This window comes from Trachypithecus francoisi, unplaced genomic scaffold, assembly GCF_009764315.1.
Source record: "Trachypithecus francoisi isolate TF-2019V2 unplaced genomic scaffold, Tfra_2.0 Lachesis_group10, whole genome shotgun sequence".
NCBI classification, from domain to species: Eukaryota; Metazoa; Chordata; class Mammalia; order Primates; family Cercopithecidae; genus Trachypithecus; species Trachypithecus francoisi.
Window position 1 is genome coordinate 21986978 of NW_022681455.1, and position 23840 is coordinate 22010817.

Consider the following 23840-nt stretch of genomic DNA (forward strand, 5'->3'; position numbering starts at 1 on the left):
CTGTAGAGTGTGCCCAGGATGGCTGTTTCATATTTTGTTTTTAGTTTATTAAATTGATAAGTGATGTTTTAATTGTTTTTCCATTACAGACATGTGGTAATGATTGGGGAAGGGGCTAAAGTGATATACAGTGATTGACAGTGTGTGTTACATCTCAGGGGTACGGGATGAGTCCTTCAGAATATTTTCCTGGCTGGGCGTGGTGGCTCACGCCTGTAATCCCAGCACTTTGGGAGGCTGAGGCAGGTGGATCGCCTGAGGTCAGGAGTTCGAGACCAGCTTGGCCAACATGGCAAAACCCCATCTCTACTAAAAATACAAAAATTAGCCAGGTGAGGTGGCGGATGCCAGTAATCCCAGCTACTCAGAAGGCTGAGGCATGAGAATCGCTTGAACCCAGGAGGCAGAGGTTGCAGTGAGCCGAGATCGCGCCATTGCACTCCAGCCTGGGTGACAGAGCGAAAAAAAAGAAAGAATTCCTGGCTACTTCCAGAGTTTTCTTGTTGTGATAACTAAACCCCTCTCCTGGTCCTTCCTGGTCATCATGACCGCTGGTGTTGAAAAGTAGGTGAAATACTCACCAGCTGTCTGGCCTTAGGCATTTACCTCTCTCGCAGTGCCTCGGGTGCTAGGTGCTTAGTCTGTAAAACAGGTATCATCATAGCATCTACCTCCAGGGTTCTCAGGGGTTTGGAGGAGTTAATGTATCTAAAGCATTCAAAAACTGACAGGCACACAGTGGGTGCTTTACTAGTGTTAGTTTTTGTTGTTATTGTTAACGGCTCCTTTCCCCACCCACGCCCAAGGAAAAACTCTCAAATAGCTGGCATGAGTATGGTCATCCACCCCAGCAGCCTGCCTGTCTGTGAGGGCCTCTGCCCTCAGTGAGCGGCTTGGTCCTACTCACCTGGGCTCCTTTCTGCTCCCTTTCCTCCTGCTGTTGAGTCTCTCTTCCCTGGGGTTAATCCACCAACCATTTCGCCCTCTTCTGTGTTTGAGCTTCATCCCTACCCACTTTTCTTCTCCCTCTGTTGCTTCCTTCCATTCCTTTTTTCCTTTGAGACAGAGTCTGGTGCCATCTTGGCTCACTGCAACCTCCGCCTCCCGGGTTCAAGTGATTCTACTGCCTCCCAAGTAGCTGGGACTACAGACGTACACCACCACGCCCTGCTGATTTTTGTATTTTTAGTAGAGATGGGGTTTCACCATGGTGGCCAAGCTGGTCTCGAACTCCTGACCTCAGGTGATCTGCCCGCCTAGGCCTGCCTAGGCCTCCCAAGGCGTGAGCCACTACGCCTGGCCTCCACTCTCTTTCTTCTACCTTTCTCTTTTACCTTATTCCTCCTGCTACCCCACCTCCTCCTCCCCCTTTTATTATTAAAACAGTGTAAACAATGGGATAAAGGTCACATTCTATTGTATTTCTTGAGGAATGACAACTAGCTAGACTGTGTGACTAGAAAGACTGAAAATTTCCAACAGAAGGAATAGCAAGCAGGCTGAGAGGACCAGAAAGATACTCAACCCTAAAGCTTGTGTAAAGTAGAGTGATAAAAACCCACAAAAACTAAGTTGCCTAGCACAGTTCAGCAGTGGAGAAGGCAGTCTTTATGGCAGGAAGGTAAATAGAGGTATTTAGGATAAAAGTCTGAAACACTTAGATTTTGGTTAATGATGTCAAAGAAATGTTCTTAATTTTATGGAAAAACTGTTTTTTAAATCCTAGAAAATTCTACTTAATTCTTTTGGTGTGTACATGTATGTGTGTGGGTGTGTACAGACACACCTTCATATTTTAAAATAAATTTACTGTGAACTTGCTAACTTTATTTTTTATTTTATTTTATTTTATTTTTGAGATGGAGTTTTGCTCTTGTTGCCCGGGCTGGAGTGCAATGGCTCAATCTTGGCTCACTGCAGCCTCTGCCTCCCAGGTTCAAGTGATTCTCCTGCCTCAGCTTCCTCAGTAGCTGGGACTACAGGCACCCGCCACCACGCCCAGCTAATTTTTAAAATATTTTTAGTAGAGACAGGGTTTCACCATGTTGGCCAGGCTGGTCTCGAACTCCTGACCTCGGGTGATCTGCCCGCCTCGGCTTCCCAAAGTGCTGGGATTATAGGCGTGAGCCACCGTGTGCGGCCTATTGTTTTTATTTTTTAAGAGAGAGTCGCACTCTGTTGCTCAGGCTGGAGTGCAGTGGCATAATCTCGGCTCACTGCCACCTCCGCCTCCTGGGTTCAAGTCATTCTTGTGCCTCAGCCTCTCTAGTAGCTGGGACTAATTTTTGTATTTTCAGTGGAGACGGGGGTTTCACCTTGTTGACCAGGCTGGTCTCGAACTCCTGACCTCAAGTGATTGCCGACCTCGGCTTCTCAAAGTCGAATCTGCTAACTTTAAATCGTGTATATTGTTAGTTTTAGGGAGATGTTTTAATTCCATGTACCTAAATGTTCCTGTGAGACACAATATATCATTTCTGAATAAGCTCTTTTCTTTTTTCTAATTCACTTTTCTCCAAATTTCCGAAATTTGCTAATAATAGAGGTGAGTTAAACAGGGCTCTAGCATTCTGATATGTTTGTTCAAGATCTGGTTCGCAGCTTTTGTAGTCAACTGGTTTTGTGTGACAAAGTTTTGTATGCTTATAAAAGTTTTTAAATCATTTCATAATTGGTGATGTTGTAGAAAAAAACAGGTTTGGCACACAGACACTTTGAAGGGTGAAGGGGAACGGAATTTATTGGGTGAAAAAAAAAACCTCTCAGCAGAGTGAGAGGGGTTCCGGTTAACAGGCCTTCATCTCACAGATTGAAACTCAGGTTCCCACCCAGGAAGAGGAGAGGCCTGTCTCCTTCCCCCTGCAAACAGCCTGAACTTCCTGAGGCTCCACCCCATCCTCCCAGTAGGCAGGCAGGTGGGAGATTCCCAGGGGGTGGGGGGGCTCCTCCTTCGCAGGTGGGAGATTCCGGGGGGTGGGCAGGGGGTGGGGGCTGCTCCTTACCTTTCTCCTGCATCTATCAGTGAAGGCACTGAGGTTTGCAATTGTATAATATCCAGGTTTGCAATTGTATAATGCAATGCAATTGTATAATTGTCTAATATCCAGAGTTGAAAATAAAAAAAAAAATAAAGCTACAGTAGCGCTCCCTTTTTTTTTTTTTTAAATTTTGAGATGGAGTTTCACTCTTGTTGCCCAGGCTGGAGTGCAATGGCACGATGTCGGCTCAATTCAACCTCTGCCTCCAGGGTTCAAGTGATTCTCCTGCCTCAGCCTCCCAAGTAGCTGGGATTACAGGCGCCTGCCACAATGCCCAGCTAATTTTTTGTATTTTTAGTTAGAGACGGGGTTTCAACATATTGGCCAGGTGGGTCTCGAACTCCTGACCTCAGGTGATCCACCCGCCTCGGCCTCCCAAAGTGCTGCGATTACAGGCGTGACCCACTGCACCGGCATCATTCCCTTTTAAAATGCCAGCTAGGTAATAATCTTTTCTTTTCGAATCAAGTGAGGGTTTCACTAAGAAGGGTAGAGTATTTCTCTGCGAGGCCAGGAGGCTATTGTTGGGTCCAAGAACAAATGCTTAGAGATAAGCTTTTTGGCCTCTCACAGTGTTGTGGAAGGGTTCAGAATAGACAGACATGTGTCTTCACCCTTTTCTGTCACCTTCCTTTTTGCCTACAATGCCCGTTTTTGATATCCAGCTGGTAAGAGTGGATGAATAATTCGTATCATAGTGTCATCAGCCTCCTCAGAAACCCATGAAGATTTCTTTAAGGATTTGGATCCGATATCTTTCTGTATTAAGCCCTAAATTATTATGAATGTGAACCTAGGGTATATGTCTTGCCTGTGGTGTGTGTGCTGCTATTCTTTGAAGCAGAATGATTTGTGGATCATTTTACCAGTACTTTCTCTTTTTTGGTCAAATGCAGATGGCATGGAGGAAATGGAAAGTTCTAGGCATTTTTACAACCACTACTATATAACTCTTATGGACCGGATAAATTTAGTAGACAAAGTAAGTGGTTAGTTTCTTGGACCTCAGTTTTCTAATCTGTAAAATCAAGAGTTGTATCAAAGTTTCTTTCTGGCTTCAAATTCTGTAATTCTTTCTTTGAGAATTGTGTAGCATGTATAATATTTATGGGAAATAAAGTTTAAGTCACTAAAAAGAGGCAGAAATCAGGTTATCACTCACAGGGCTGTTTTTTCAGCCTAGTCTCTGCCAATCCAAACCTTGTTAAAACTACAATGTGGCAAGAGATGATGTCCCATTATTATTTCTTTCACTCGAGAATGCTTCAGCTATATAGATCTATCAAAGCAGTTGTTACACTGGTGAGTTTCCCCATATCCATCAGAAGAAGAAAATCCATCACGCTTTTGACTACTTTTTCCTCTCCAAGAAAATGATCTTTAAGAGAATGACATGTAATATAGACTTTACTATTCTTAAGGCATTGGAGAAACTGCATCTGAAATAAAATCACTACATGATGCAGTGGTGTATGTACCAAAGCATTTTATCAAAGACTTTGGGACTAAATACCCATCCCAGACTTACATAAGGTAGGATAGAATGCAGTAGAGATACGAGTGTACCTCCTGTGTATGTAATACCTAGTTGTGGTTCAGTTACTCCGTATATCTCAACTACGCTAACAGAAAGAGGTAGACTCATTAGAGCTTAAGAAATGTAGACATTAGGGCTAGTATGTTTAGAAATTTGTTTTCTTTTTTTTTAGAGTTCCATCTCATAATCTCAGTTTAAGTTATAATGATGGTTACCAGTCAACTTAAGAGGACCAAAAGCACAGTCTTAGCCTTTATATTTCTAGCTGAGAAAAGTCGACAAATAAAACAGAATTCTGTCTCAGTTATGCACTGAGTGTGTGACGTGTGACCTTAATCTCTCTTTTTTTTTTTGAGGTGGAGTTTCGCTCTTGTCCGCCTGCTGGAGTGCAGTGGTGTGATCTCAGCTCACTGCAAGCTCCGCCTCCCGGGTTCAAGCAATTCTCCTGCCTCAGCCTCCCAAGTAGCTGGTATTACAGGTGCCTGCCATCACACCTGGCTAATTTTTGTATTTTTAGTAGGAGATGGGGTTTCACCATGTTGGCCAGGCTGGTCTTGAACTTCTGACCTCAAGTGATCCGCCTGCTTTGGCCTTCCAAAGTGCTGAGATTACAGACTTGAGTCACTATGCCGGGCCCCAAATCTCTTAACCTTCCTGGATTTGGTCCTTGAAACCAGTAATTTAAAATTACTGGCTAAATTAATTAAAATTACCGGTTAAATTAATTAAAACAAATGACCAATAAATCCAAACAGACACTGAGTCTTTTCGTTGGTGTAAATTCCTTTATACGTTTCATAATGTCTTCTGTGATATTAGTTTACTTTTGGGAATTAAAACCTATATAGAAAACCATCAGTTTCACTAAGATTTTACCATGAAATTATATATTAGATCATCTTCATTTACTTAATAAAGTGTTAAACACAAAGTTATTTCTACTTTTATTTGCGTTTTCTATGTTTTAAAAATTAAGACTACATATTCTTTCCCTCACAAAATCCAGCTCTGGGATTCATTAATGTACTCGAATACTTTTTGGTTTTCTCTTTACTTTTCAATATGATCTTTAATTTTTCATTTAATGTGATCTATCATTTTATGATATTCCAATGGCCTCTTTTGGGTATAAGGTGGAATCACATTCACAGGTCAGCCTGAGATCCACCGGCTGATAGCCCTGCCCTGGGGCCAGCAGACCCTCAGCCTCCTTTGCAGTTCTTTTTCTCCTTCCTTTTGGGGAAGGATGTTAGAACGGACCGGCTTTGATGTCTGTCAGGCTGTTTCCTGCCCATCTGTCATTGCCCGCTTTCAACTCCCAGGGCCATTGCTCCTCATGGTGTCAGGGTTTACAGCCAACATCACTGGGTTGGCTTCAAAAGGGGCTACTCTGGCTGGGCACGGTGTCTCACACCTGTAATCTCAGCACTTTGGGAGGCTGAGGTGGGTGAATCACAAGGTCAAGAGATCAAGACCAACCTGACCAACATGGTGAAACCTCGTCTCTACTAAAAATACAAAAAAATTAGCTGGGCGTGGTGGTGCGTGCCTATAGTCCCAGCTACTCGGGAGGCTGAGGCAGGAGAATCACTTGAACCCGGGAGGCGGAGGTTGCAGTGAGCCGAGATCGTGCCACTGCACTTGGGCCTGGTGACAGAGAGAGATTCCATCTCAAAAAACAAACACACAAAAAACAAAAACAAAAACAAAAAACACGCACCCACAAAGGGGCTACTCTCCCATTTATCACTGTAGTCCAAGCTTGGACACAGACCCTTCTCATAGTTCCTCAACCATTTCTAAGATAAGGCTATACTTTTGGTGTTTTTTGAGACACAGTCTAGCTCTGTCACCCAGGCTGAGGGCCAGTGGTGTGATCATAGCTCGCTGTAGCCTCTTCCTCCTGCGCTCAAGCCACCTTCCTGTCTCAGCCTCCCTAGTAGCTGGAACCACAGACTCCACCATGCCAGGCTAATTTTTTTTTTTTTCATTTTTTTGCAAAGATCAGGTCTCACTATGTTGCCCAGGGTAAGTTATAGCATTTAACATAACTTTATTAAAGGTATAAGGTAACAGGAGAGAATTATAGCCTACAGAATAACTTACGACCAGATGTGAGATGATAATTTTTGGAATTTATAGGCCCAGACCATCTGCACATCTGCATAGCTTTAATTTTGGATCGACCTGCTCCCAGGCTCTGCCTGCTTTCCATGGAGGTGAAAATATTCCCCACCATGTCCAGACTCCTGAGAATCCAGGCCAAAGCCTCACTTGTCTCGGAGAAAAAAAGGAGAGTTTCTCCTTCAGTCTAAGGCCTTTTTTTCCTTTCAGGATCTACCTCTTTTCAGGATGATGGATGGAAAGAATACTCATTTCCTTTGATGAACATTTCACAGTTTAGGAGTGTTATTAGCTTAATTCATAGCCCAAGCGAGACCTCTGTGTAATACCGTGGTCCGTAAGTTTTTAGCTTTGAGTACACATTCTCAAAGTACAGAGGCTTTGAGTGATCCACAAAACCCATGAAGCTGTGTGCCATTTTCTGGCCACATGCCTTTTTCTCGGGAGCAGATCCATCCCCCTTATCAGGTTAGTAAAGTGGTCTAGCATCTCCCCAGAAGTTTAAGAACTGCTTCAGTAGGTCCAGCAACCAGACATTGGTTCAAGTATGGATTAGTCATGTAGAGCATCCGGGGTTTCCTCCAGGTAGGGCTTCACTTAGAGTCCTTCCTCCAACAGCAGATAAAGCTGACTTTTCACATCTTCTCTCCACACATTTGTCTCTGCTTCTGATCCACAAATAAGGGGTAAAATGCAGGTATCTCCACAGAGTGGTTTGTAGAAACCATATGGTCCAAATCCATTCTTGGACAAGAAACATTTCTCCAGAGTTAACAGAGTCTGCAGAGATGTAATTTTGCCTAGGCTTTACAGCTGTGGGTCTTGTAACAATCTTTATTTCATAAGGTCTTTGCATAATTAAACTGCCTATTTGGCCAGTCTTCCTAGGATGAAGAAATTGTCTCTGCAAAGTAGTACTCAGTTTCTACAAAGAGTCTATTGCCAAAGGATATCCACCTCGCTGTGGTTTGAATGTACTATCAGGATTTTAGAAATCTTATAGCCAAGATTTAGCTAGGTCTAATTTTTTTAAAATTTTTTCTTTTACTTCTTTATGTATTTATTTTGAGACAGAGTATCGCTCTGTCGCCCAAACTCACTGCAACCTCCACCTCCCGGGTTCAAGCAATTCTTCTGCTTGGGCCTCCCGAGTAGCTGGGATTACAGGCGCACACCACCACACCTGGCTAATTTTTTTTTTAGTAGAGGCAGAGTTTCACGATGTTGGCCAGGCTGGTCTCAAACTCCTGACCTCAGGTGATCCGCCCGCCTCCCAGAGTGCAGGGATTACAGGTGTGAGCCACCTTACCCAACCCTAAGTCTAAATTCTAACAGCCACCTATACTCCCTTCTCTCAGCAGCCTTTGCCAGATGGAAACTTCTTTGAGGTACCTGCCCCAGGACTTGGAGTCTAGGGAAGGGATGATGGCAATGAAAGGTTTCTTTTCTCCTGTCACGTCTTGCTCCAGACCTCTTGTGTTGTCTCCTGTTACACTTGGATCTCAGGCATCTATCCGGGGTTGATGTTGGAGTCCCCCAGGTGCCTCATAGGTCCCCTGGACACTGGCAGGGTCACCTTTGTTTTCTGAAATTGCACGGCAGCTTGATGTACATTGTAATGAACCCAATTTATGATGCCTGGCAATGCATTTACTAAGTGCCATTTATCTTTTTGCGTGTGGAACTCATTCACTCTTCTAAGCAATGCCTGGATGTTCATTCCTGTCTGGACCTCAGGTTAGGCATGAGAGTGACGTAAGGACATTTGCAACAGGGTTGCAACTTTAGAAATTGGGGGCATGACTGGGCGCAGTGGCTTATGCCTGTAATCGCAACATTTTGGGAGACTGAGGTGGGAGGATCACCTGAAGTCAGGAGTTCGAGACCAGACTGGTCAACATGTTGATAACCCTATCTCTACTAAGAATACAAAAAAAATTAGCTGGGTGTGGTGGTGGGCTCCTGTAATCCCAGATACTCGAGAAGCTGAGGCAGGAGAATCACTTGAACCCAGGAGGCGGAGGTTGCAGTGAGCTGAGATCGCGCCACTGCACTACAGCCTGGGTGACAGAGTGAGACTCCGTCTTGATCTCTTGGCCTCGTGATCGGCCCGCCTTGGCCTCCCAAAATGTTGGGATTACAGAGGTGAGCCACCGCTTCCGGCGAGACTCCGTCTAAAAAAAAAAAAAAAAAAAAAATGGCTGGGCACGGCGGCTCACGCCTGTAATCCCAGCACTTTGGGAAACCGAGGCAGGCGGATCACGAGGTCAGAAGATTGAGACCATCCTGGCTAACACGGTGAAACCCCGTCTTTACTAAAAATACAAAAAATTAGCCAGGCATGTTGGCGGGCGCCTGTAGTCCCAACTCCTCGGGAGGCTGAGGCAGGAGAATGGCGTGAACCCGGGAGGCGGAGCTTGCAGTGAGCAGAGATCGCGCCACTGCACTCCAGCCTGGGCGACAGAGCGAGACTCCATCTCAAAAAAACAAAAAATAAAGTGACGGGGGGCGGGGGGTGGGGGACCAAGGCAAATAGTCTTGAGGCCTACTAACATAAAAGAATATTCAGAATCTTGGGTAGTGGTGCCTGCCTTTACTTCCAGCTACTAGGGAGGCTGAGGTGGGAAAATTGCTTGAGCCCAGGAGTTTGAGGCTACAGCGTGATATAATTGCCACTGCACTCCAAGCATGGGCAATATAACGAGACCTTGTCTTTAAAAAAAAAAGTTCAAGAAGGGCTTTTGACTGGGCCTTGTTTTCTGCCTCTGCTGTCCATTTCTCAGCATATTTTAGTTTGAAATGGGATTGCTTTTTTTTTTTTTTTTTTGCCTTCATCAACTGTTTTTCTATCTTGTGTGGTTCTCCTTGTTAGAGGTGGATGCTGGGGCTTTGAAAGCAATCTGCTGAGTGGTTTCTAATATTACTGTTAGGCTTGGGAAAAGGAAATCTGAGGGATGTGAATTTGGATCAGTGACCTGGCAGGCTGTCAGTTTTCTCAGGGTGACGTAGTTTCTTGCTTAGGTGCCATCAGCGAAGTTTAACAAAGTCCTCTCACTTCCATCCCTCGTGAAGGAACTCAGGCGGTAATTACAAAATAGTGTTGCTGAATCTCGCCACAATCAGTGCAAGGGTAGAACATGTCTCCAGGTTATGATCATGGCTCCTTCCTCTCTTTGCTCTCCATGATCAGATTTCCCCCTCCATAGCTTTGTTTTGATGGGTATTTTACAGGAACCCGGGAGAGAACAGTGACAGGCACTGTACTATGGTACCATTTCACCTCCAATTTAGAATATTTTAATAAGTGATTATTTCGCCGGGCGCGGTGGCTCACGCCTGTAATCCCAGCACTTTGGGAGGCCGAGGCTGTTGGATCACGAGCTCAGGACATCGAGACTATCCTGGCTAACATGGTGAAACCCCGTCTTTACTAAAAAAAAAAAAAAAAACAAAAAATTAACCGGGCGTGGTGGCAGGTGCCTGTAGTCCCTGCCACTCGGGAGGCTGAGGCAGGAGAATGGCATGAACGCGGGAGGCGGAGCTTGCAGTGAGCCGAGATTGCGCCAGGGCACTCCAGCCTGGGCGACAGAGCAAGACTCTGTCTCAAAAAATAAATAAATAAATAAATAAGTGATGATTTTACAAATTTGCAACTTGTGATCATTTATTCATTGATAGAGAATGCTAGCCAATTAAAAATAGCAACTTTGCTAGTGTCTTAGAGTTTGAAATTTCACGTGAAGGAAATGTAAAATTAGGAAGTATGTAATAAATAGTTGAGGATTGGAGGGTCTTTTAGTTTGTCAGCAACTTTTAAGTGTATCAATTATTGTAGAGGATTTGACTGTCCTTTTATGTACTATTAATATTAACTATCCCACTTTAGATGAAAATAATTGTTTTACAACATTATTAATACCTTAGTTTCAAAAAGAAATGTGTGATGATAAACCATTTTGTTATTTATTTATTTATTTAATTTTTGAGGCAGAGTTTCGCTCTTGTTGCCTAGGCTGGAGTGCAATGGTGCGATCTAGGCTCACCACAACCTCCACCCACCCCCTGGTTCAAGCGATTCTCCTGCCTCAGCCTCCCAAGTACCTGGGATTACAGGCACATGCCACCACACCCGGCTGATTTTTGTATTTTTAGTATAGGGTTTCTCCATGTTGATCAGGCTGGTATCGAACTCCTGACCTCAGGTGATCTGCCCGCCTCGGCCTCCCAAAGTTCTGGGATTACAGGTGTGAGCCACCGTGCCCGGCACCGTTTTGTAATTTAGACCTTCACTAAGTTACACTGTCTTCCCTCACCTGATTGCCCCGAACTAGTACCATTGTAATCTCTGTTCCAACCACAGAGACACTTTGCAGAATTTTCAGGGCTGGGCTGCAGTTCTGGCTCAGGTTCCTGTGGATGCTGAGGTTTCCACTGACTTTCAAGATAGCATGGGGGTGGGGGCATTGTGTCGTATGCTGGGGTCAGAAGCTGAACTTCTGTTGCCTTAGCATTTCGCCAGTGGCACCTGTGCCATGTGTCTTTATTGTAAATGCTTTTTCCTGGTATTTGTTTGAGCTGTTGGTGTTCAGCCTTGGTCATTTAGATTCTTCTTATCTCCCTGTTATCATGGTGCTTAGTTTAGTTTTTTTTTTTTTTTGAGATGGAGTCTCACTCAGTCATCCAGGCTGGAGTGCACCCTCAGCTCACTGCAACCTCCGCCTTTTGGGTTCAAGTGATTCTCCTGCCTCAGCCTCCTAAGTAGCTGGGACTACAGGCGTGCACCACTATACCCGGCTAACTTTGGTATTTTTAGTAGAGATGAGGTTTCGTCATGTTGGCCAGGCTGGTCTTGAACTCCCGACCTCAAGTGATTCGCCCACTTCAGCCTCCCAAAGTGCTGGGATTACAGGTGTGAGCCACTGTGCCCACCCCTCTTTTTATGATTTTTTTTTTATTTTTCAAATATTCTTTCTTTTCCTCACAGCTGCACTTTGTAATACATAGGGTTAATATATTGTTATTAGACCTCCCTGGCCAAGCTTCGAATAGAGGAAAGAGTCACTGAGAGCTAGATGCGTAGACAGGGGCCTAGAAAGTTTTGGTGATTTGTGCAAGGTAACCCAGTGGGTGGTAACAGAGCTGAGACTGCTGGGAGCTCCTTTTCAGTGATGCTTAACCACGTCTCCCTTCTGCTGCCTGTAGCTATTTCTGTGTCTGGACTTGTAATCACAGGTGGATTCCTATGACACCTCTCTAACTGCACCAAGAACAGGAATGTCCACTCTCCTTGAAGGATATGAGTTGTAATGTGGATTCTTGGTCTAGTTTGGGGGCTCTTCTTATGTTTAATGCACTTGTTGCAGCATATACTGAGAGTCTGTGAAACGTTTTCAGATGTAAACTTTTGAATCATTTCAAGAATTTGTATTCATTAGTACTCATAGCACAAATGCCATTCCTGTCCCTTAAAGTGTGCAAAGCATGTTTGAGGGCTTGGCAACCAACATGTGGGCACCTCTATTTTGAAATCGGTTTTGTTTGCATTTAACAAAAGTTAACAAAAAAGTCCTTTTGGGAAGTTTGGCCAAGGTCCTAGAATTTGTACATGCCTTTGCAGTGTGCTCATACTTTGTTGGACATCAAGGATCCTCAGCCCCTTGTTCTCCGCTTTTTCAGTTGATCAAGTTAAATATTAAAGGAAGAGGATTTATTTCCTGCTACCAGGGGATTTTACACTGTAAAAGGCTTTTAAATAATTTTTTAAAGTTGTGATAAAATACACATAACATAAAATTTACCATTCGAACCATTTTTAAGCCTACAGTTTAGTGGCGTTAAATATATTCATATCATTGTGCAACCACCACCACCATCCATCTCCAGAACGCTTCTCATCTTGCAGGACTGCAACTGGGCATGGTAAAATATTTTCTATGCACAAATTAATCTTTAAAGCTGAAACAGGCCGGGCACAATGGCCCATGCCTGTAATCCCAGCTCTTTGGGAGGCTGAGGCAGGTGGATCACGAAGTCAGGAGTTCGAGAGCAGCCTGACCAATATGGTGAAACCCCATCTCTACTAAAAATACAGAAATTAGCTGGCCGTGGTGGCACGCACCTGTAGTCCCAGCTGCTCGGGAGGCTGAGGCAGGAGAATCGCTTGAATTTGGGAGGTAGAGGTTGCAGTAAGCTGAGATTGCACCACTGCACTCCAGCCTGGGCTAGACAGTGAGACTCCATAAAAAAAGAACAAACAAACAAACAAACAAAAAGGCTGAAACAATAAAATTCTTATGGTAGAAGGTGCAGTAGTGACATATCTCTAATTCAATTTATATTCTCCATTTCTTTAACATCTCAACATCTTCAAGTAGCATTTATATGGTGTTTTCTTATATTCTCATTGAAGATTCAAAACTCATGTGAGGTAGGCATTAATATTCCCATTTTATAAATGAGGAATTTGAAGTAGTAACAGAAAAAAAGTAATGAACAAATCAGGACTCCAGCTTAGTGCTGTGGGCTTTAAATCCTTTTCTGTCTCCATTCTACTGTGCTTCAAAAGGCTGTGAATAATGTTTTCTTTATCTATCTTATCTACCTAGCTAGCTGGCTGGCTGGCTATTTAGCTAGTGATGTCTTTATTTTGTGGGGATGGAGCAGGCATTGAGGGAGGATTTCTGGAGTTTTGTTTTAAATTCTGGGGCTTGCCCTGACAGCAGACAGTCGTGTTCCTAACCTTGGGCATCTCATCGGATCAGGGATTATGGTGTTTTGCCTAAACACTTAGTAGATGCAGCAGCTGTCTATTCAAATATTACTTTAAAAAATGCCTGGAATTGTATTTAAATTGCTTCAATTATTCACTAATTAAATTGCAGATTGTTTCTCCTGGGGATTTTGCACTAGGCTGAGTTTCCTCAATTGTTTGTGTTGGACAATGACAAAATAAATCTTTTGCATTGTAGCTTAGTAAAAAAATCCTGCTGACTGGGCTAAATAAGTCCACAATCATCTCATAAGAGACTTATTTTAAAAAAAAAAACAATTTTTTTTTTGGTAAGACCAGGCATGGACAGATACTGGGCTTTTGTTGGTTTTTATTTCTGTACTTTGATTCTGGTGCTTAAAATACCTGGAGGGGTCGCAGACACAATGGAGGCCCATGTGTTCTATTGAATGTGTCATCTTCCTTGGTCTGCATGGGTTTTACCAACAACTGCACAATGGAATTCAAATATTTTAAAACCACGTGTGTGTTTCTCACATGGCTGCTACAATTTAAATCTTTTGTCAGCCTGTTCAGGGGGTTAGATGTAGCAACCAGTTTGTCCTAGGACTTTATCTAGAGTCCTTATAAATGGTCGTCTTGCTATAGCATTTACAAAGCCTTTCTCTATGTGCTGTTTTCATTCACGGGGAGGAGGAAAAAACAAAATTGAGAAAAGGAAAGAACTTTGAAGGGTTCAGTGTCCCTGCAGAGCAGGAGCTTGTAGCAATATGCCCTTGATATTTTTAAACAAAAATGCCTGCTTGCTCTTAAAATGCAAATTGTTTCCATTCCCTTAAAAAAAAAAAAAAGCACAATTTCATGCTAATGTTCACCTCTCTATCCACAGATAATTAAGACTTTGCTCTCAGAATAAATAAGTACCTAACACTTATGAGCACTAGCTTTGGGGCAGCCAGTGTCTATGCTAAACCTTTCACGTGCACGAACCTATGTAATGCTCACAACGTAGTGAGGAAGGTGGTATTCTCCCCATTTTACAGAAAGGAAAAAGAAGTTCAGGGAGGCGGTTAAGGGACCTGCTTGAATGTCTCACTGATAATAAGTGGCAGATCTGGGATTGGGTCCTTTCTGTAATGAAAGTGCTCAGGGTTTTTAAAAAGCAATGGGTTTTTTTTTTTTTTTAAGGGTTGTTGCTGATATTAATAATCTTCAGATATGAGAACCAATGTGGAAGCAACTCAGCATATGGATGTTACAGCCAATCTCAGATAAGATGGAAGAGGCAAGTTCTGTTCAACAATGTGCTAACATCGGCAGAGCTGAAGTGGGGAGCTGGAGAGGTACCAAAATATTGGATAGGAAACCGAATGCTTTTTCAAATCAAGTACCTCTGAGTGACCCTAGACAGTTGGTGAGAAAGAGTTTGTCACCAACATAAATAATTGGAAAGAAGTGTTAGATGCGTTTGAAGCAACCCAGAGATTCCCCTGTGAAGCTGTTGAGAAGAGACTAGAGTGTGAAGAAAAGAAGCTTGCTTGGTGTCCAAGATAAAATAAGGGATGGATCTTAGCACTACAGATGGAAACTGCAGCAGCAAATAACAGAACCAGAAGAGATACTTTTCCATGTGGATTCATGCAGAAAAGATGTCAGGTAACTAATGATGAAAGCAAATAAATCCCCAGTGGCTATAGTATCAGATAAAAATGCAGGACACATTTAAAATGGGCTCTCCACATGCAAATTCCTCTTTTGAGACAATCTACACCATATAAATTTTATTTTACTTTATTTGAGACGGAGTTTCATTCTTGTTGCCCAGGCTGGAGTGCAGTGGCACGATCTCGGCTCACCACAACCTCTGCCTCCCGGATTCAAGTGATTCTCCTGCCTCAGCCTCCCGAGTAGCTGGGATTACAGGCATGCATCACCATGCCCGGCTAATTTTTGTATTTTTGGTAGAGATGGGGTTTCTCCATGTTGGTCAGGCTGGTCTCGAACTCCTGATCTCAGGTGATCCGCCCACCTCGGCCTCCCAAAGTGCTGGGATTACAGGTGTGAGCCACTGTGCCCAGCTACCATATAAATTATATTGTAGGTAAAGGTCTGTGGTAGCCTTATATATTTAATTCATTTAAAACAAACCCAAGGACCTCTTTCCACAGACTCTCATACCACATTATTGTTAAGCATACATTCTCCTTATTAATTTTTGGAATTAAGTGTAGTTATTATGTTCTTAAAGTTGTTTCCCGGCCGGCTGTGGTTGCTCACACCTGTAATCTCAGCACTTTGGGAGGCTGAGGCGTGTATGGATCACTTGAGGTCAGGATTTTGAGACCAGCCTGTTCAACATAGTGAAACCTTGTCTCCACTAAAAATACAAAAATTAGCTGGGTGTGGTGGTGGGTGCCTTTAATCCCAGCTACTTGGGAGGCCAAGGCAGGAGAATCACTTGAACCAGGGAGGTGGAGGTTGCAATGAGCTGAGATCATGCTACTGCATTCTAGCCTGGGCGACGGAGTAAGACTCTGTCTCAAAAAAAAAAAAAAAAAAATTGTTTCCCAGTGTTAGTTTTAGAAGATTATATAGCAGATGCCATGCTGAGGTAGTTCAGGGACCTTTTGTAAGGTAGTGATGAAATTCAGAGCTGGAGGGTGACTTACAGGTCAGTGAGAATAAAATGTTGCTGCTTATTTCTGAATGTCAAGTCACAATGACCTACTTCTTTTTTCTTATCTTTTTCATGATTCAAGTTTTCCAGGCATAAAATATTTGGAGGTGTTTTTTTCTCTTTCTTTGCTACTTCTCCTACGGTCATTGTGTTTCTTGCACTGGTCTGGCAAGGTAGACCTTTTAATCATATTTTTTTTTGTCTTTTTTTTTCCTTTTTGTGGAGAACGAGGTCTCGCTATATTACCCAGGCAGGTCTCGAACTCCTGGGCTCAAGCTATCCTCCCGCCTCTGCCTCCCTGAGAGTTGGGATTACAGGCGTGAGCCACCGCGCCTGGCAATTAATCATATTTTAAGTTAAAAGATGTGGTAAAATATTTTGAAACATTTAACAGGTTTTATTGGACAAATAGAAATTGTGTCACATTTGTGTACAAAAATGTTTCACTAAAATTAGGATTTCATTTAGATCTGTGTGTTTCTGTGTGTGTGTGTGTGTGTGTCTGTCTCACAGCCCCTTCTGAAAATTTCTTGAAAGCAATAGAATGTTACCCCAAAAGGAAAAAAACACACCCATATATTCACTTGCACATTAGATTTTTTTCATAAAATTCCAAATGGTGGATTCATCCTTGAACTCCTATTTATGAATCATTTGTTCTGAAATATCACAGGCCATTTTGGATATACCTGGCTTTGGGTGGTGATTATTTGTGTAGTCTCCAGAGAAAGGTGGATGTTTGAAGTTGCATGACTTAGTGGGAAATTTCTACATTTCAAGTGTAAGAGAAAATAAATCCTTTGCAAACCACAGGCCATATCCTGTATAAAGGAGACAGATAACTTGAGTTTGAGGGTATTATGGAGATTTTGTATTGGAGGGAAATGGGGTTAAAGAAATATTAGAAAGCATAATTAATGGCTTTAGCGGTTTTTTTTAAAACCTTGGAACATACAATAACAAATGCAGTGAAGACAAATGGTGGTAAATATTTGCAGTTACACTAGACCTTAAATGCAGGGACTGTGTCCTAGTGGTGTGTGATCTGGGAGCTCATACCTGGGAGTCAGTAATTGGCTGTGAGAGTGGGAGAGGCCAGTCCTCATTAGAGACTGGGAGGAGATGAGTTCTGGGCCAGAGCTTCATCTTGAAGCTTGTTAGTTTTTTTTTTTTTTTTGAGATGGAATATCGCTGTCGCCAGGCTGGAGTGCAGTGGTGTGATCTCGGCTCACTGCAATCTCCGCCTCCCAGATTCAAGCAATTCTCTGCCTCAGCCACCTGAGTAGCTGGGATTACAGGCGCCCACCACCACCCCCGGCTAATTTTTGTATTTGTAGTACAGATGGGGTTTCACCATCTTGGCCAGGCTGGTCTTAAACTCCTGACCTCGTGATCCGCCCGCCTTGGCCTCCCAAAGTTCTGGGATTACAGGTGTGCTCCACCGCACCCAGCTGAAGCTTGTTAGATTTAAACTTTCCCCTGGAAGGCACTCAGTCTTAAACCACCTAACGTGATGGGGAAAGCCTGGAAGAGTTGAGAAGACTCCCTGCCCTCCTTTCTCCTTCGAGGCAGAGGCATCTTAACTCCCTAGCTCCTGCATTGTTATTGAGAGACCTGCAGCTAAACAAATGGTTCAAACCTTGGCCTAAAAGGAGCCAAAATCGTCACCTTAGACTACATTTACCATCCTACTAGCAATATGTAGTGAAAGACCACCTGCCTTCATCCTCTTGTAAATCCCAAGAGGGTAGAAACAGTAATCACCTGTTTCTACCACTCACGTGACATCCATTAAGTAATTGCTTTCGTTCCCTTACTAGACTGAAAGGGACCTTCATTTAAGGTCAGGGATCTTTTCTAACACAATTTAGTAGTCCTTGCCTACCATGGAAAGCTACACACGTATTGCTGGTGCTCAACAAATGGTTGCTGAGCAAATGTTAAAAAGGCCAGGTAGGGCGTGCCCCTGAAAATCTCTAAAAATTCTCTTTGGATTGTCTCTAATACTGATCGAGTTGGAACAATGATTCAATATTATGCTGTCAGAGGCTGAACAATTTCCTTGTCGTTAGGACAATCAGTTTTGTAATTTACCCTTAGTGTACACAGCAAGTAAATGGTAGTACTTGCATTTTTGGTTTCAATGATGTATACAACCATGATGAATGGAATTATAGTCAGGTTCTGGTAATTTTAATGCATCGTCTCAGCTGTGGGCAGGGATAAGGTAGGGCCATTCATTAAATAGCCATTCATTGATTAACATGTGCTAGGTATGATTTTATGCACTGAGGAAATAAACAAGAAAAAAATGTATTTTTTGCTTGTAGGTAGTTCTCAACTTGTTAGGGGAGCTAGATGCATGAGCAGTAGTTACAATCTCTAATGTATTAAGTGAGAGAGAGGTAAGGAAGGGAGGGACAAAGGAGGAACTGATTGATTTGGCTTGGGTGCAGGGAGAGGGGCCTTAAGTATGAGTTGAGAGTTCAGGAGTTCAAGACTAGTCTCGGAAATACAGTGAGACCCCATTCTCTACAAAATTAATTAATTAATTAGTTAAAAAATTAGCTGGACATGGTGGCAGGTGCCTGTAGTCCCAACTACTTGGGAGGTTGAAGCAGAAGGATTGCCTGATCCCGGGGGGTCCAGGTTACAGTGAGCACTGCACTCCAGCCTAGGCAACAGAGTAAAACATTGCCTCAAAAAAAAAAAAAAAGAAAAAGAAAAAAGAAAAGAAAAAAAAAGTATCAGTAGAGAGTGCTAGGCAATGAGTGCCAATGAGACTGGAGTGGTGACATTCCAAGCATAGAAAAGAGCCTGTGGAGAACACAGAGGAAGATGTGGAGATCCCTAAGTAGTGTGCCTGGGGCATGAGATACAAGGACCAGGGAACAACTGGAGATGAGGATGGACAAGGTTGGGGTGGAGACTGTAGGTGCTCTTAACCTTCCATAGAATAGTTTTTTTTTTTTTTTTTTTTTGTAGGTACCAGGTGTTTTTGAGAGTGAAAGAAGGTTCTAACTACTGGTTTGTTTTATAGTAAATATCTCAATCCAGATCTCAGGTCTAGCTGAGGGAGGAGCCTTGGGCAAATAGTAAACAGGGACTGGAACTGGTTACAGGAGCTGTGTCATCACCCTTGTTCTTCAAATTATAAAGGAAGCCTAAACACACAAAGTCCAGTGTGGGCCGGGGTGACTGCCAGATGTGCACAGGATCACTATTGTATAAGGTGGCAAGATTCTCTTGGATATTGATTTATCTATTTGCTTAGAATGAAGAGAAATAGGGTTGACCTTGAAGTTTTTCTCGTTATCGTATTCTGACTTGGAAATCTGAGTAAAACTAATGGTGCAATCTCCTTTCTATGTGGGGCTGATCTCAGAAGAGTAGTGGCTTGTAGTGTAAATAAAATAGGAGCAACAACAAACGATTAACATACTGAATCCAGGTCACCTAGCACTCGATGGGGTAAGGACTACTCAGACCCAGCACTCGTATAACCCGTATAACTGGATTTACATGTTCTGGCCCCCTATTCAATGTTTGACAAGCAGTTTTAATACAAAAAAAAAAAAAACTTCTTTACATTTTTATATACCTATTAGCATGATTAATCCTGTTTGTTTCTCAATTCAGTAACAAACAGGATAAATAACAAATATTTATCAAATACCTTCTATGTGCTAGGTTAAATTTTAGGAAACCTTAAAAAAGGAGACCTTCTTTCCAGCTCATTTCCAGAAAAACACTTGCCACAGAGACTTCAGAGTCTGTTTGAGTGAAAACTTTGTCATTAATTAATTAATTTTATTCATTCAATAGAGATTTATGCTGGACACTTACAAAGTACCAGGCACGATGGTAGGCACTGGCGCTGGGAGTTTGATGCTGAACACCGCAGGTCCCATCCTTGTCTTCATGGAGTTTCCATACTAGGGGCTATTGCCAAATCATAACAGCATTGCAGTGTAGCATGACAAATCATTTGAATGAGTAAATATAAGATGCCTTGGGAGAGTGAGCAGGGGTTATCTAACCTAGACTTAGAGGAAAGGCTTCTGGGAGAATGTCATGTGTAAGCAGAGACTTGATGAAAACAAGAGTGGGTCAAAGGATGGAAAAGGGGGAGGATGGGTTAGGATTGGGGTGGGAGGCATCTCGGGCATTCACAAGGTCATGTGCCAAAGCCCACTGTGTGCGTGCGGTGGTCGGGGGTGGGAGGTGTTGGGAGGGAATAAAAGCAGTTTAGCTTGGCTGTCGTGTGGAGTGTGAGGTGGAAGCAGAGAAATGGGGCTGGAGCATTGTATAGATCCTGACCATACTTTGAACTCCGTAAAGGTGTTTGGAATTTATCCTAATTCCAATAGGAGACTGACTTTCCTAGAACGATCTGTGTAGCTGGTGTGTGAAGAATGGAAGGGGTGAGGCAAACTGGAAGACAGATAGACTAGTTAGGAAGTTTATGCAGTAATCCAGTGGGGAGATAATAGTAGCCCTAATTAGGGGAGTGGCTGTAGGAATGCGGAAAGTGACTGGAGTCCAGAGCTTTTTAGGAGATGGATTCTAGATTGGACTTGGTGACTGCCTGGAGGTGGGGGTCTTGGGGAACTGGTAAGAAGGGGACGCTGTTGCTTGTGCAAACACGATACTTGTCTCTGGGGGTGGGTATTATTTTCAGTGTAATTTAAAAAAAATATTACAACTGTTTGATCTAAGAAACCTTTACATTGTCTGCTAGCTCAGCCAGGATACAGATGCTTTGCAGGGAGGAAAGAAATACATTCAGAAGGGTGAATGCACTCCAATTTTGATTTTTCTCTCTCTCCTTTCAAATTTCAAGGCTGGTTGCATATGCCTCATTTGCTCACGGGAGACTGTGATCCTGTAATCTTTTTTCATTTTCAGAAAACTAGAGATGTTAAACTTCCTTGGAGAAGGTGATTTTTGCAGGCTTTGAATAAAAGCACTTCCAGTTCTACCTTTAGTTGAAAATCAATGGTGTCTAATGTGTAGGAGAAGTCACCCAAGTCTCTTGTGTCCAGGCCACCAGCACTTATATGTTATACCTATCACTTTGAGTCAAATAATCTCCAGTGGTCCCCAACTGCTGAAAATCTCAAGCCCCCATTCTCTTGGATCTTCAATTTTTTCTTTTAAGTTGAGAAAAAAAAATCTCTCCTACAAAAGGACGTTTGATTTCTTGCTGAATTAATAAGTTTTTCCCCTTCTTAATGTGTCATCCAGGTCATTAATGGAAAAAGGTAGTCTATGATGCTGCAGAGCTCTGCCCTTTTTATTTTAATGCATTTTAAATACAAAATATCACAATTGTCTGCACTCCAATAAAAGAATGTAGAGCTGGAATTTTAATTTGATTATCATTGCCAATCTTCCCAGGCTTTCGTAGGCAAGTACTTTGTTTGAACAGCTGTACTCCGGTAAATCTCAGTAACAAATGAATCAGGAATGATTTTGTGTAGCAAATCACATGAAGGGAACTTCCTTAGAAAGACAGGTCATTAAGAGAATGAAGAAAGAAAAACTAGCAAACATTTGAGAAATTTAGCAACTTTTAAAAAAAAATAAAGCAATTTGTTCTAATAATTCTTTCCTAATCATCTTAAAATATGCTGTCATTAACAGCAGAGAAAGCTCTTTATTTCCTTTTGAATTTTAATACCGGGTAGAAATGTAATTTACAATGAAAGTCAGCAGGAAAGGAAAAATACTAAAAACTAGGAGGCATAAAAAATGGAAATAGAGCCTTGTAGTCAATTTTCTATCATCTATAATTTTCTATCATCTATATGTGTGTTACCCATATGCTGGAGTGGAGTGTGGGGAGGGGAGAAGGAGGCGCTGTGAAATGTGTCTGCCTCCAATCACAAAAAGATCAAATTAACATGTGAAAAGATATTCCAAGGAGCTGTGGGAGAGAAAGGCTTTTGGCTTTCACCATCTTACCTACTGGATGGGTTTGAAAGCATAAAATAAAGCTAAACTAAATTCAGGGAAACATTGATTCACCCAAGTGAATAAACAACTTACTGCATTTGCTAATCTAATTAATCAAACTCTGCTTCTCCTTTCCAAAGGAGATTCACAGGCAGTAAAATAAATTAAATCAACATTTTTTTCCCCACTTACTAAAAATAAGCTTTCTTTCCCTGGGTAAATCGGTCATTTAAATTCCCAAGGCTGCACGCCCGTAGTCCTCTGGCAGGAAGCAATTGTATGGGTATAAAATCATTTCTGTGCAGATTGCAGAGCTCGGGCTCAGCATCATGTCTGAGCTCTGCCACCTAAACTGATGAATAAGATAAATTTTAACTGAAGTTATCTTTAGAAACAAATGGCCTATGGATGATGTTGATTAGCAGATAAAAAAGTCTGTGTATACATGGATGTTTTATGAAACTTAAAACTATTTTGATGACAGGAAATAATGATTTTGGAAGAAATCCTGGAAAATTAAGGATATTTAAAGTTTGAAAACAATTGTAATTGTGAAAGTTTAGACACAGAAGTCATAAAAAAATTTCAGTTTAGTAATTTGCAGATCTGTTACTTAATGTTTTTAGTTAACTTTAGATCAGTAGAATAAGATTTAGTTTTAGACTGCATGTATATACATATAGTAATTTTATAATACATACATTTACATAAATACAATATACAAGGAAAAGTGAAGGACAGAGTAAACGGAGAAGAAAATGAATTAAAAGATTATAAAGTGTTGAACGACAGGCTTTATGTAAGTAAGGCAAAAATGTAACATAGGAATATCCTAGATAACAAGTTAAGTATGAGCTAAGACTGTATCGCTAGGTTTTTCATTTTTTAAAGACATAATACCAGGATGTGGATTTAGGAGGCCTGCAGTTTAGAATTGAGAAAGAGCTCACTGTTTATATTAAGTTCTGCTCACACTTACTGCATTTCCTTGTCTTTGTCATGAACGGGCACCCTTCCAAGGAGGAACCTAAATGGAAAAGCGCTTCCAGCTGAGTTCTTAATGCTACCACCTTCGTCATCTGTCTGGTGCCCTCACCTTGAGGATCAAAGGGTCCCCAAGGATTGCCTTTCCCCGCGTTTCCTTCTGGGATGGACTTATTTCCGTTCTTTTTAGTTTTGTTCACCCTAGGATATTATGCTCAAAACTCATTTACATGCTCAGCTAATCTTAATTAAAATGTAAAGGCAGATCAGGGCACGATCAAATTAAGTCCTGAATATACTTGGATAGTTGGGCATCAGTTTAATGGATTAAACAGTTCTTGGAATTGCTTCTCTTTCTTGACAGTAAGTCTTAGTTTTGCTGTCATTTCTTAATAGTCCCTTTTACTTCCACTTTCAAGCTGTGACCGAACATTCTCTTTCAACTTACAGACTCTTTTGCTATTTGGAAATCCATGCCCACCTCTGACTTCCACTCATAATTGCTTTCCTCACAGTCTGGCTGCGAGAGTTGTGAAACGTTGGGATGTGCTTCTGAGGTGGGCTGTGGAATGCCATGTAAGTTGCTACTATTTTTTCTGAAGGCGATGGGTTTTCATGCGCAGTAGGGATGGCTTAGGTGTATCTCTGGTGTTTTCTTCTAAGGCTGGTGAATCTCGGTTGTTGCTGTTGGGGTTTGTAATGTAGTCCGCGTCTATTAGTGAAGACACAGAGGGCAAAAGTTTCTTTCTTTCCTTCCGTCCCTCCCTCCCTTCCTTCCTTCCTCCCTCCCTC

At 42.3% G+C, this 23840-nt stretch overlaps 1 long non-coding RNA gene across 1 annotated transcript in view; it reads left to right on the forward strand.

Annotated features, from left to right (window-relative positions):
* The window catches only part of LOC117086790, a 466047-nt gene that overhangs the window by 52967 nt on the left and 389240 nt on the right, over positions 1 to 23840 (forward strand). Inside the window, exon 3 of the long non-coding RNA XR_004438576.1 lies at positions 14618 to 15085. This is a non-coding gene — a long non-coding RNA (uncharacterized LOC117086790). The remainder of the gene's footprint in view (positions 1 to 14617; positions 15086 to 23840) is intronic.